Genomic DNA, 15,330 nt, shown 5'->3' with positions numbered 1-15,330 from the left:
TAGTCTATTTTATTCAAATATTTATATATAATGTTATATATAATTATATATATATGTGAATTACACAACTATATTCTCTTCTGTTTTACATGCCATTACCTCTGGAACGTTAATATTTTTATAATCTTCCTTTGGTATCCAAGAATAATCAGGACATTCAGATTTCAAACAATAGGTATTTCGAACCTGGAAGAAAAAACGAGTCAAATAGTCGCAATAAAATCCTAATAAAAGTTTTGAAAATTTGTATATATGAATGTAAAATAAATTATTTATTTTAATAATCAATGTCCTATACCTCTTCAACTTTTTTAAGTACTCTAACTATATTCCGTCCAGCTAATTTTTCCAAATTGTTTATGGTCCATTTTTGTGGGTTTGACTTTTTCAAAGCATCGAATAAGTCGGGATACTTTGAAACATCTTCTAATCCGTTGGGATAACTGCAAATGTTTATTTTTTTTAAAACAATCTCAAATGCTTTACATTTATTACAAATAAAAATTTTAATTACCTATCCACACCGTCATAATCTGCACCAATACCGACGTGATTGATACCGGCCACATCCGCTATATAGTTTATGTGCTCTGAAAGTATAATAGGATATTTTCTAAACTTGTTAATGTTAAAAGCCTCGGCCAAACATGGGCCCCATTAATTTTTTATTGCTACGAAAGTCTATGAAACTGATTTGAAATACTATACTGTACATAGGAATATACAGACAATTACGTTTCATTGTTAATTTTCTGTGAATATTGAATCGACAATTTTAATCCTAATCCATAAGAAACTAATTTTTGATATTCATTTGGATTCTTAAAAGACGTTATTACAAACGGGGCCTAAGGTGCAGTCGAACTTGAATCTGCCACTGATTTCAGCATCAAAAACCAACGTTTGATTGCGAAGTTGAAGTCAGATTTTTACAATAATGTTAGAATATACTTAAGAAAAGACATTAAAAGAATCGAAGTAAATGGAAAAAGCAAAATCGTTTGAAGTCTTAGTGGAGAATGAATGGCGTATTTTGGTTTTCTTGATGGTTCCTTTTCAAAAAATATATATAAATGAAAGACAAACTGCAAAACTCCTACGAACGCGTAATTTTCAATTTTTACAAGAAATGCATCATTGGAATATGAGGCCACATGCGTGGTCCTATGAATTGGAGGTCCTATACAAAACGCATCACCTTATTAAATCCGTCTCTGATTGAACAACTGTAAAAAGAGAAATTTGCGTGTCCAAATTTGTAAAATTACATCATTTCCGTCACTTTGCAACACCTTACCCTGCTTTTATATCTCACAAATTAACATTGGCTTGAACCACTGCAAAAAGCGAAATTGTGGGCTTCCAAATTTTAAAATTGGTTTAAAAAGGAAACACATGCTATCTTGCAGAAACCTTGCGGCGCTTTAATATCAAACAAATTTAAAGTGAGTTGAACAACTCTAAAGAGCGAAATTGTGCTTATCCAAATTTGCAAAATTTGTTAAAAAGGAATCGAAACTACGAATCATTTTCTTGGATTACCCAAAAATGCGTAATTTTCGTTAAAACACATGTTACATTACGACACCTTGCCGCGTTCTATATCTCACAAATTAAAATTGGTTTGATGTTAGAGAATTTTGGTTATTCCCAGCTCCATCCATAACTTTTTGGAGGGTCGCTGCTCATAAAGAAATAAATCTCACAAATTCTAAGTAACTTGTAAGTTTACAATTTTACAAGAAATGCATAACTGGAATGGGGGGATCCTACACAAAGTGCATCGTTTACGTCACCTTAAATCACAACACCTATTTCGGGTTGGAGGCCTTGTAACTTTATTGATTGCTTTTTAAAGAACAAATTACTTTAAAATACTTACCAACAACAGTACCTATATCAGCTGAACCATTTGTTAGAAAGCCGGTGTAACAATGTTTCGGTGATGGTGTTTCAAAATAAACACATCAACACCGTGAGCTATGTTTTAATTAAAACAAGTACAGAAAAAATACAAGTTGCAAAAAATGGTCACTGAAATGTTCAAGTTACGAGTTCTTGGTGCTAAGGTTGAAATACTTGTCCCCTCGTTCATGAATTGGTACAATTAATATATACATATAGAGGGGTAGGTACGCCCTTCGACAAACAGAGATGGTAACGCCCATTCGGTTCTGAAAAATATTGAATTTGAATTAGAAGATGCCGACACAGCGGGTGATTGCAAAAGTTTGTGAAAGTAGGTAATTGTACATTTGCGAACCATCCCTGTTTGTTGATGTCCAGTTCAAAGAGATTCCCAGGCGTGCCTATGAATAAATCTTTTCAAAATGATAATAAAAATTTGTACAAACTAACAACTATCGTAAACTAATATAAATATAAAACTTAACTTACAGCACGTCTTCTAAATATTACAAAAATATATACAATGACTATACACAATGATTATATACAATTAACAAGGACCGAACATTCCGCCCACCGAAAAAATACAATTTTTTCCAAACGTAAATTAAAGGTCCTTATATGATACTATGTTCATGTCTCTATAAATACACACTAATAACTAAACATAAGTTCTATCTTTACATAACACCATTGTTTTTCACATCACTACACTGTACAGAGGTTCACAATTATCTGTCGAAATCGTTTAACACTATCACTACACAATTAGGGTTCACTTACTGTCACTGTCTGTTGTTGCTGATAAGGAATCCGCTCGTCGGTTTTTTCTTCGATCGGTAAAATGCATATCTTTTTAACCGGCCGTTTAATGATTCCTTCGGAAGTCCTGACAGTCACAACCCTCGTTACGTTGTCCTGACCTGGGTGAAGCTCTAAGATGCGTCCCATACGCCATCGCATGGGCGGCAAGTTGTCATCCTGAATCACAACCATGGTTCCCGGGTTCAATTTAGGATTTGTAGACGAAGTCCATTTACTACGTTGTTGTAGCTGGTGCAGATATTCTGACTTCCATCGTTTCCAGAAATGTTGCAGCATCTGGACCAGCTGCTGGTACCGGTTCAGTCTAATTGGTTTGATATCCTCGAGGTTCGGCTCTGCAAAACTAGTTAATGGTTGCCCGACAAGAAAGTGACCTGGGGTTAAGGGGATAAGGTCATTAGGATCATCTGATAGGGGAGACAATGGGCGGGAATTCAAACAAGCTTCGATTTGCGTTAACACGGTGTATAGTTCTTCATAAGTTAACCTAGTGTCTCCTATGACTCGTCGTAAGTGACCTTTTACTGATTTAACGGCACCTTCCCATAGTCCTCCAAAGTGTGGTGCTGAAGGGGGAATCAAGTGCCAGTTAATCTGGTGTTCTGCCAAATAATTCGCTATTTGCCCATTACGACCTTCATTAGCGAATAAAGTCCCGAGTTCCCGTAATTCATTGCGTGCTCCTATGAAATTAGTACCGTTATCTGAATAAATATTCCTACACATTCCTCTTCTAGAAATAAAACGTCTCAGACAGTTCAGAAATGCGTCAGTGCTTAAATTGACAGCCAATTCAATGTGTACAGCCTTTACTGCGAAACATACGAAAATACAAACATATGCTTTCGTTGTAACCTTACTTCTAGTCCTATCCTTTAGGTAAAAGGGACCAGCGTAATCTACACCTGTAGAGTAGAAAATTGGCGCTGGATTAATTCGTGCAGATGGCAAGTTTCCCATAATGTATGAAGTAGCCGTTGGTTTAACCTTAAAACATCGGATGCATTTATTTAAAATTTTTTTTGTTGTCCGTTTCGCAGCAGTCGGCCAATATCGCGTTCTAAGTGAAGCTAAAACGGCCTGACAACCAGCATGAAGCAGTCGTTCGTGCTCTTCTCTTATTAATAGGTGTGTTAAGGGATTTTTAGAACTTAATATTATGGGGTGTTTTTGGTTAAATGGTATTGAGGCATTCTGAAGCCTACCGCCCACCCTAAGGAGACCATGTTTATCTAAAAATGGGTTGAGTCCACGAATGTTACTTGTTTTCGGAGTACATTCACCCCTTGTAAGTTCATTGACTTCCCTTTGAAAGTCCTTACATTGTGCTAACCTTAAGAGTACAATTTGTGCATCGTTAAGTTCATTAGGGGATAGTGCAGTATAATTACGTTCTGCCCTTGTGGTCTTAGAATTTTTGACAAATCGAAAGCACCATGCAATGACTCTAAATAACTTATTGGAAGATGAGTATCGCTCGAGAATGTCGAAATTGGAGCTACTGTGAAGTAAATGTGAATATGTACCTTGTCGTTCTTCTGGAATTGTTGCGTCTTGAGTGTCAAACGGTACTGGCCATTCTTCCGAATCCCTTAACAACCATGACGGTCCGTCCCACCATAAATTGGCCTTGCATAATTCTTGGGGGCTAATTCCTCGTGATATTATGTCCGCGGGGTTTTCATTTGATGTCACATGGTTCCAGTTTGTATTCGTTAATTCTTGAATTTCCGAAGTCCGGTTAGCTACAAACGTTTTCCATTTGGTAGGCGAAGCCTTAATCCATGAAAGTACTACAGAAGAGTCCGACCAAAAGAAAGACTGGTAGGTTTCGAAATTCAAGGACGAAATTACTTGGCTATATAGTCGTGCCAATAATAAAGCCCCACACAATTCTAGTCTTGGAAGTGAAATTACCTTAAGTGGCGCCACTCTTGATTTGGCGCACAATAGCCTCACAGTATGTTCTCCGTGTGCATTTGTTGATCGTATGTATATACAGGCTCCATAAGCCTTTTCGGAGGCGTCACAGAATCCATGCAGTTGAATAATCAGTGGATTTTCGCAAAGTACATGCCTCGGTATAAAAAGTTTGTTCAAGATGTCTAATTGCTTATAGAAGGAATTCCAGCTATGATGTATTTCTTGCGGAAGTGACTCGTCCCAACGAAGTTGAAGCTGCCATAATTTCTGTAGGATTAATTTGGCTTGTATCGTTGCTGGACCAACCAGGCCAAGAGGGTCAAATATTTTAGATATTGTGGACAAAATTGTTCTCTTTGTCACCTGAATTGAATTTTCACTGTCAACTGAATATCCTAGTGTGTCCTGATGGGAATTCCATAGGAGTCCTAGAGTTTTTGAACTCATACCCTTTTCAAACTCCTTGTCCTTACATGGGTTGTCCTGAGTAACTATTTGTGTTTCGTTTGACGTCCATTTACTTAGCTCCATTCCCGCTGTGCTGAGAATTTCCGTTATTTTCATCTTCAAATCTTGTGCTTCCTTAATTGTGTCTGCACCTGATAATAGGTCATCTACGTAGAAGTCATTGACGATCACTTGACTAATACGAGGATATGATTGCTTGTGCATTTCTCCAAGTTCTCGCAAGACCCTTGTAGCCAGGAACGGTGCCGACGCTGTGCCATATGTTACAGTATTCAGTTCGTATGTTCTGATAGGATCTGAGTCATTTTCTCGCCATAATATACGCTGAAATTTTCGTTGGGTTTGTGCTACAAGTACCTGTCTGTACATTTTTACAATGTCGGCAGAAATGACGTATTTATGTCGCCGAAATCGCAGGACAATAGAAAAAAGATCTTGTTGTATCTTATAGCCAATTTCTTGCACATCGTTGAGAGATACTCCAGTTGTCGTCTTCGCTGAACCATCGAAAACGACGCGTAATTTTGTAACATTGCCATTTGTTTTCATAACGGCATGATGTGGTAGATAGAAAGAAGGCTCCTCATTGCATTTATCTTCTGATACTTCAGACATATGATGTAGTTGCTCATATTCTTGCATAAATGTCACATATTGTTGCATAAGTTCTGGTTGTTTCTTCAATTTACGTTCCAAAGCTAAGAATCTCTTCATCGCTGTATCGAATGAATTTCCTAATGTCTGAATTTTTTCATTAAAGGGAATTGTCACAATGAATCGTCCGTTGCGGTCACGGGAGGTTGTGGAACGAAAGTTTTTCTCACATGTTTCTTCAGGGATAAGTCGCGTGCTGTCTGTAGTCGCGTCACATTCTTCTACCTTCCAAAAACGTTCCATTTGATGCAAAAGATTTTCGCTAGTGGCTGATTGTTTTGTTGTTAAATGACACAACGTAAGACTGCTGTCGATACCCTTATTTGAAGTTACTGTACCGCCTAGAATCCAACCAAGTTGCGTCTTCTGTAAAATAGGTTGGTCTGGATGTGTTCGTATTTGTCCAATACATAGAAGATCCCAAAACAATCCAGCTCCAATTAGCAAGTCGATCGGCCGCGAAAAACAAAATTCAGGATCAGCTAGCGTGATTCCAGGGGGTAATTTGAACTGATCCACACTGAATGCTACGTTCGGAGTGTAGCTGGTGATCCGTGGCATTATCAAACAGGTCATTGTCCTTGTAAAGCCACTTGTTTTGGAGTGCATCTTTACTTCTGTCTTGTAGTCAACGTTACGGGTTGCATTTTCAATTCCAGAGACTATAATTGTCGCTTGTGTGCATGGTAGTTTCAAGCGAGTCCATAAATCCTTCGTGATGAAATTGGATTGAGATCCAGAGTCAAGCAAAGCCCTGCATTCATGTCGTTTTCCTTGCTTGTCCTGGATTAATACGATCGCTGTTGATAATAGTACATGCGAAGTGTTTGAGTTCGCTGATTGGGCTACCATTGTTACCGAGGGTGCTGTAGATGTTGAGGGAGTCACAGGTGTTGGTTCATTGTTACTATTGCTTGTTTGATGTTGATTACTAATATCTTGATGAAGTAGCGTGTGGTGTTTTCGGTGGCATTTTTTACAATGCCCGTAGTTACATGATTTGTTCCTATGCCCTGGATTTAAACAGTTGAAACATAGTCGCATTTTTTGTACTTCTTCGACTCTTCTCGCTGGAGTAAGTTTCTTGAATCCTTCACAGTAGTACAAAGGATGAGGTTTTTTACAAAATAAACAGCTGATTGTGTTGGTTACAACATGAGATGTCACTTGTTCTGTTTTTCTATAATTAAATGGTCTCTTATCGTTCGTACAATGACCCTTACCAGAATAAATTGGCCTTTCTGTTGTAGTCATTTCAAGATATTTACAATGGTTTTCCAGTACGTTAACAAAGTCTCTTAACGTAGGTTTACCAACCAACTTAACCCTTTGCCGTTCCCATTCACGTTTTGTCGAAGCATCCAACTTGCTTGTAATAATATAGATGACAAGTGTAGACCAAGAGTCAGTAGGTTCACCTAATGCCTTTAATGCTAACAAATTGTTATTCATATCGTCTAACAATTGTCTGAGAGAGATGTGGGATTCCTTAGTAATAGTCGGCAGTTCAAAAAGTCCCTTGGTGTGATGGTGGATTAACGCTCGTGGATCTTCGTATCTATCCTTAAGACATTGCCACGCTAAGGTATAANGAAACGTGAGACAAATCTACCATCATACCTAGACGGTTCATTTCGAGAATTATTTTCTGAAAATAAAATCGTTATATTAGGAAAATATTCTAATTAAACAGTTATTTATATGACATGGGTATCGGAAAGTGCTATTTTGACTCACTCGTCGAAAAAACTAAAAAACTTTTGAGTATTTCCGTTTCTATCAGCTACTAATGCTGGAAAGCGGGTAGTCCCTGCAGACTACGGCAGAGGGTTGGACGGAAGACCCTCTTCAGCCTCCTTTTAGAAATGGTGGTTATAACTGGGTGGTGGTTGGTGTGAGAAAGATAAGGCCGACGAAATGAAGACAGAAAAGTGTGAAATATTGACTATCTGGGGAATATTACTGTCCCAGCATCTGTCTAATTGATCCAAGGACTGTCAGACGAAACCGGAATCGAACCGGTGTCCTCCTGAATGCTAAGCAATGCTCTAAACCTTAAAACTCTAGACCAAGGGTCGACAACTGGTGGACTGCTGGCCAAGTCCGGACTAAAAAAAGTCAAAAAGTGGACTGCCAAAATTTTTTGAAAGTAAATTACCCAAAGAAATTTAAAAAATATTTTTCTGTAGGTAACAAGATATGTTTGAGCTTTAAACGTCACTCTTATCGTTTTTTGGAGGAAGGAGTATATTTTCTCTGAATCTCGGTAAACATTTTCAAAAACATCCAGACCCCACCTAAGATTAGTTGCCGACCGCGCCGCTCATTCACACTTTAATTGTTANTATTAGCGAATCAGAATGTGTTACGTTATTTCGATAAACAATTAAATATTTCTTCAATTTTGCAGAAATAACCGCGTGTTTTATAAAAAGTAGATAATTAAATTGTTTCTTTCATTTTCACACAAGACATTCTCAGATCCGTTTATAAAAAAATCCTTAAGATGTCCTCTATGGAAATAAATGAAACACAGAAAGCAATTTGATTCTGACTTGTAATTTATGTAAAGTTAAAAATTATTTATTAAGTCTTACTTGTCCCCCAACTTTTCCCGCTCTTAGTCTAGGAAGGTCAGTGAAGCAGGTGTTACATGCAACTTTTCCCCATGATGGATCATCGATTAAATTTTTTGAAAAGTCGAATTTGTCCAGTTGATTACGTACGAGCCTTCTCAAGTTCCAAGCCAAATCGTTGTGCCTGTCGGATTATGTAATTAAAATAAGTTATGAACTGATGCTATCCTGATTCGGGTAGAATTGGTTCATATCCAGCATCTGAGATGGTAGGACCTCTGAAGAAGTTCGCCACTCGTGCTAGCGAAACGTTAGAAAGCAACTCCCACCGACGAATGCCTTTACACCCGTTCCAAGTTCGTAGAACATTCTCAGAACCGACATTCGACTGTCTATTAAATGGCCTCCTTCGACCCCTATGAGACTGGCGATTTTTTTTCTTTTGATTGCCCTTAGTATACCTATCAACACAATAAAGTACAAGAGATACCTCAAATAAAGGAGGATTCTCGTGGATCTAATAAAAGTTTCAAGTTAAAAATTTTAACATAGGAGACTTTCGACATCTAGGATGACTACAGGAATGAGGAGGAGATACTAGGAAGTGTAAGTCAATAAGGAGACTGAGAGATAGGATAGTAGGGTACCTTGTCAGTTGTCTTCCAGTTCAAATGGGGTTGTAATCATCATCACAGGATAAATCACAGATTAAGTTAAAATTTAAAACATCAAAGACTAAATTAACAAGTATTTTAATGTGTTCTTGTGATATTAATTTTATATTTTAGTCTGAGATGTTTTAAATTTCAACTTAATCAGTGATTTATCCTTTTTGAATTGAAAGACTTGTTGGACAAATAGATAATAAATTATTGCAATTTTAAATTTATGTGGAAGGCAACGAGAAACCATCACATTATGATATCCCAAGTAAAACACACCAAACTAAAATAATGGCGTCTTCTGGAGTAAAGCACTCCGGCCAGTTACGTCCCATTCGGATGTCCAGGTAGGGACTACCTCTGGGGATGTCATCAATAAGTGCAATAGAGGTAGGTGCAATATTTCACGAGTCGGAGCGTGGAATGTTAGAACAATGAGGAGAGTAGGAAAATTGGAAAAGTTAAAAGTTGATAGTTAAGGATGTGGGTTGTTCTAGTTCTAGAGAAATGCGAATATTAGCTCAGGATAGGAAAGAGTGGAGGTGCGTATCCCACTAATCTTAGGACTGACGACCTTATGATAAAGATAAATTTAATCAGCCACAAGCAATGTTGGTTTGCATTATATGTACATGAAAAATACTGACCAGAAAAAGTTCAATTTTCATTTAGTGACATAGATATTAGTAACACGAACAGGAGTAATGAAGGGCAGAAGTTAAATGCTAAAATTTTGAATCAAAATAGGGAAGAGTGGCGGTACGTGTTCAGCCAGTCTTCCAACTGACGAACTTATTGTGGTGATAACGAATTTCAAGTTATTACGGAACCTAATGAAATTTTCAGTTAAGGAAACATTAAAAAATATTTATATCATTGGCATTTTATCAATAACTAGCGACCCGCCCCAGCTTCGCACGGGTGCAATGCTGATACTAAATATGTATATTTTTGTTTTGTTTACATTATTATCGAAAAGGGGAAATCTTCAAAAGATACCCCCTGAACATACTAAATATGCTACAGAATGTCTTTATATACAACATTCACAGTTTTTTGTCATTAGACAATACAAACCGGCCTCGCGGCCGGTACCGCCGCATCCGCTATGTCCCTGCATTTTAAATCTGTAATATCTTCGAAAATATTCACTTAAATTACATGCTGTAAAGGGCCATATTGATCTATATTAAATGCACAATGTATTTAAAAGTACTTAATTGGATAAAGATTAATGCTGTATTGCTTAAAATCGCTTCGTAAATAAGTCATTATCTCTCATAAAAAGTAAAGGATAAAAATGGTCATTGTGAGTTATCCCTAAGAGATAGACATATACCATCGCGGACTTTTTTATAGTTTTATAGACCCTTTTAAGATGTACAATATTGTAGTACATTATTTTGATCTATCTCGTAGGGTTTAGGCAGCGTTTGCAATGTAAGCGCAAAAAGTGTGTTTATTTACATCACATTAGAAACCTCTAAAATTATCAGTGTTTCCCTACTATATTATGCATGTATTATTCATTTAAACCTTCCTCTTGAATCAATCTATCTTTAAACAAAACCGCATCAAAATCCGTTGCGTAGTTTTAAAGATTTAAGCATACATTGGGACAGAACGCGGGAAAGCGACTTTGTTTTATACTATGTAGTGATAAATGAATTTATAAAATGTGTCTAATGTTTTGCACATCGACCAGCGTTTACATTATATCACAAAACTGTCAGCAGTTATAGAGAAGTATATGCACGATTCCATTCACTATCCTTACCTTCTGATGAATCGACGAATTCCAGATTATTACTGAATTTACGAATTAAATTTTTGATAACGTCAATTTGATCTAAAGCCACCTGAACAGATTCCTTATACTGGGTCTCGCAGCTTCCAAAAGCAACCCAAAACTAATCGTTTAAAAAATAAAAAAGTAGGTAACAGAAATCATTACAACATAGCAATTACATTAAATCAAACTGAAACAGGCAATTTAAATTCCTTTTACTACAATTTTTGTTCCTAAAATAAATATTTCATTTTATTCGTCTAATTACTCTCAAAATGTACTTGAATTGTATATAAGTGGTTAATTACTGGTTGAAATAATATAATTTTCTAATGTTTTACTTTCCTTTATAACTAATTCAAACTTAATAACACACAAAAAAAACTAAATTTTTATGACAACGCAAAAATTACAATTTTCGATTGTAAATGACTGAATTTATAAATTCGTAATATCAACTAAAATACCTAGTAAATTTATTTCTGATGGGATTTTATTTTAAGAAAAAGAAAAACGGACTAGGGGGATAAATTGAAAATACCGCTTTACTATTTAGGTATATTTTCGTTTTTCATATTCTCCGTGCAGTCAAGTAACAATTCCCGGAGGAACGTTAGAAGTATTGGTACCTACTTAAATCATATTAGCGAATCAGAATGTGTTACGTTATTTCGATAAACAATTAAATATTTCTTCAATTTTGCAGAAATAACCGCGTGTTTTATAAAAAGTAGATAATTAAATTGTTTCTTTCATTTTCACACAAGACATTCTCAGATCCGTTTATAAAAAAATCCTTAAGATGTCCTCTATGGAAATAAATGAAACACAGAAAGCAATTTGATTCTGACTTGTAATTTATGTAAAGTTAAAAATTATTTATTAAGTCTTACTTGTCCCCCAACTTTTCCCGCTCTTAGTCTAGGAAGGTCAGTGAAGCAGGTGTTACATGCAACTTTTCCCCATGATGGATCATCGATTAAATTTTTTGAAAAGTCGAATTTGTCCAGTTGATTACGTACGAGCCTTCTCAAGTTCCAAGCCAAATCGTTGTGCCTGTCGGATTATGTAATTAAAATAAGTTATGAACTGATGCTATCCTGATTCGGGTAGAATTGGTTCATATCCAGCATCTGAGATGGTAGGACCTCTGAAGAAGTTCGCCACTCGTGCTAGCGAAACGTTAGAAAGCAACTCCCACCGACGAATGCCTTTACACCCGTATCAGAACAGCATTAGTTCACCTATTGACCGCGAAAGCATTTACCAAAATAGATTATCTTATCTTTAAAATTGGATAACACTGGGAACCATCCCATAAAAAATATAAATAAAAATTATTTTATTATCATCTAAACACGTTTACGTAAAATAAGAATTGAGTAATACATTGGAAATAAGTACATATATAGCATTTACCTGATAAATGAACATTTAACACACTTTAATCAACGATTTGTAAGGAATAATAAATTTTGATAGCTCTCGTCGTGAACCTGACGAATAATATTAATTAGGAGTACCAATTTCTTTTGTTAATTGAATGAATGATTGGTAGGTTTAGGGTATCTAGTTAAAATTTTCAAACCAAATATACCAATTGTTTTTATCTCCTTGATAAATTTCTATTGTGTATTATGTGCTCAAAAGATTTACTTACGCATCGATTATTGGGAAGTTGTTTAACGCCTCTCGTCCTGGAAGATCCTCATCCTGTTCGAACGAACCCCCTTCATTCCCAACTGCGTATATTTGTAAAAATGTCAAATAAATTTAACTGAATAAACACAATAATTGACTTACGCGAGCTGCTATTAGTTGCAATAACTAATACCAGAAGAATGGCACAAAACAATTTCATTTCTGTAGAACTTCGACGTTTATGATGCAAGAGGTACTTATATAAAAGCGGCAAGTAATTTGGAAGGAAATTGTTTAGTTCATTTCTCTTAACACGCTGTTATCATAATAATCGTGCAAGATGATGCTGCTTGTTTTCTTTTTAAATTACTACTGCGTTGTATAACGGAAATAAGTCTTATTAATCTTTATATATCTATGTATATTTTGTTGTATTAATTTATTTTTGTAATACATTGTACGAAATTATACTTGAAAAAGTCCGAAAAATATACAATTAACGGGATATGTACCCACTAATTGTTTTCAATGTATTGAAAAAAGAACTTGTACATATAGTTAAAAGTTAAATTAAATAACTTACAGCAATACTTATCGAAGTAGTGCGAAATAATTTAAAATGGATTTAATTTTATTTTACGAGCTGATATAGGTTTCCAACCAGTTTGACACTTTACGGTTAGACAGGCAGTATAATTTGAAAACTCTTGATTTTCAGTAGATTTCTTTCTAAACTTTTACGAAAATATCAGTTCAAATTACATGATTTTTAAAGTAACTAGAAGTGCCTTATGTAAGTATTTTGAAATTCGTGATTTTTAGAGTTTTTCCTGAATGTATACCACAATATGATCATCCTTTAGCCCAATTTATAATGCCCTAACTCAAGTATCTTATATAAGTTCTTATGATTTGTAATACTTTTGAGTTTTGACAATAGACAGACAGATCGACTGGTTTGAAATTCATGACTGAAATTTTTTCTGAAATTTGTACCATATGATCTTTCTTGGATGGTCTTGGAAGATCCTAGATTAAGTAGAAGTGCTTTATATTGGTTTCCATGACTACTTATACTTTTGATAAATTGACGGATAAACAGGCTAATATGAAATTCGCGATTTTCAGATTTCTTTCTGAATTTTTACCAACAGGTCAGTCCAAATTTGATTGTTCTAGATTAACTAGAAGTGGTTTATATATTAAGTTTCCATAACCAGTTATACTTTAGTTAAACAGACAAACAGATAGGCTAATTTCAAATTCGTATTTTTGAATTTTTACCAAAATATATATATAGGGTTGTTCGGAAAGTCATTTCTTTTTTTTTTGTGGAAATGAAAGACAGTTTTCGTATAATAAACAAATACTTATATTATATATTGACCGTTCTGGTCCAACATCTTTTGCCATCTTTCTGGTAGTAGCATAATTCCACGCTCATAAAATTTTTGGTCTTTGCTGGCAAAAAACTGATCGAGGAGGTTTTTGACCTCCTCATTTGAGGTGAAGGTTTTACCGTCTAAAAAATTTTGGAGTGACCGGAACAAATAATAATCCGATGGTGCCAGGTCTGGAGAATATGGTGGGTGTAGCATTGTATCCCATTCAAGCTGTAAAAGCTTTTGGCGAGTGACCAAACTTGTGTGAGGTCTCGCGTTGTCTTGGTGAAACACTACACCTTTCCTGTTGATTAGTTCTGACCTTTTCTGTTGAAGTGCATCATTCAGTTTGTCCAGCTGATGACAGTAGACTTCCGAATTAATCGTTGTGTTATCCGGTAAAAGCTCAAAAAAAAACGATTCCTTTAAAATCCCACCAAACAGACAGCATCACCTTTTTTTGGTGAATATCGGCTTTGGAAATGGTTTGAGCCGGTTCATCTTTTTTGCTCCATGACCTCTTGCGTTTGACGTTGTTGTATACAACCCATTTTTCGTCCCCAGTGATGATGCGCTTCAAAAACGGATCATTTTCGTGACGTTTGAGAAGCGAATCGCAGACGTCAATGCGGCGACACAGATTTCTCTCTGTGAGAACATGGGGAACCCATACATCGAGCTTCGAGGATAATCCCAGGCCTTTCAAGTGGTCATAAACTGTTGAATTTGATAAATTTAACCTCAATCCGATCTCACGTGTTGTTATTCGCCGGTTCACATCAACTAATGCCTTTATCGCGTCTTTATCAGCTTCAACCGGCCTTCCCGAACGTGGTGCATCTTCGACATCAAAATTGCCGGATCGAAATTTAGCGAACCAGTTCTGGCACTGGCGTACTGTCAACACACCTTCTCCATACACATCAGTCAATTTCTTTCTGGCTTGAACAGCATTTTTACCCTTTCTGTAGTAAAACAGTAAGATATGTCGAAAATGCTGCTTATCGCTCTCCATATTTAAAAGGGCACCAACCAAAAACTACTGCGTAGAATTAATTGGAATTTTTCACACACAAGCCTTGCTATATGAGCTCTCAAAGCATATAAAAATTATACGGCTTAAATGTGAAGTTGGGTGCAAAAGAATACTATTAAATCCTCTGTCGGGAAAAAACGAACAACCCTATATAATAGGTTTTCATGATCAGTAGCTACTCTGAAATTCGCGATTTTCAATATTTTCTTAAATTTGTACCACAAGATCTTACTTCTGCCCAAATTAAAGATTAAATTAAAATTTTATTTTCTATTTGGTTTTTCAAAAATACGTTTTGTTCCGTTTTGAAACAGGAGCCAACATTCAAATGTTTAGACAGATTTAAACGTAAAAATAAATCTGTCACAACTTTCTGAAAATGAAAACAAGGAGGTTTCCATTTTTATTATTATATGTAGGTATGCCTTAATTTTTTTTTTTTAGTAAATTGCATATATAGGTAATT

Source organism: Agrilus planipennis, unplaced genomic scaffold, assembly GCF_000699045.2.
Source record: "Agrilus planipennis isolate EAB-ADULT unplaced genomic scaffold, Apla_2.0 scaffold57, whole genome shotgun sequence".
NCBI classification, from domain to species: domain Eukaryota; kingdom Metazoa; phylum Arthropoda; class Insecta; order Coleoptera; family Buprestidae; genus Agrilus; species Agrilus planipennis.
Note: the sequence above shows the minus strand (reverse complement) of the source record.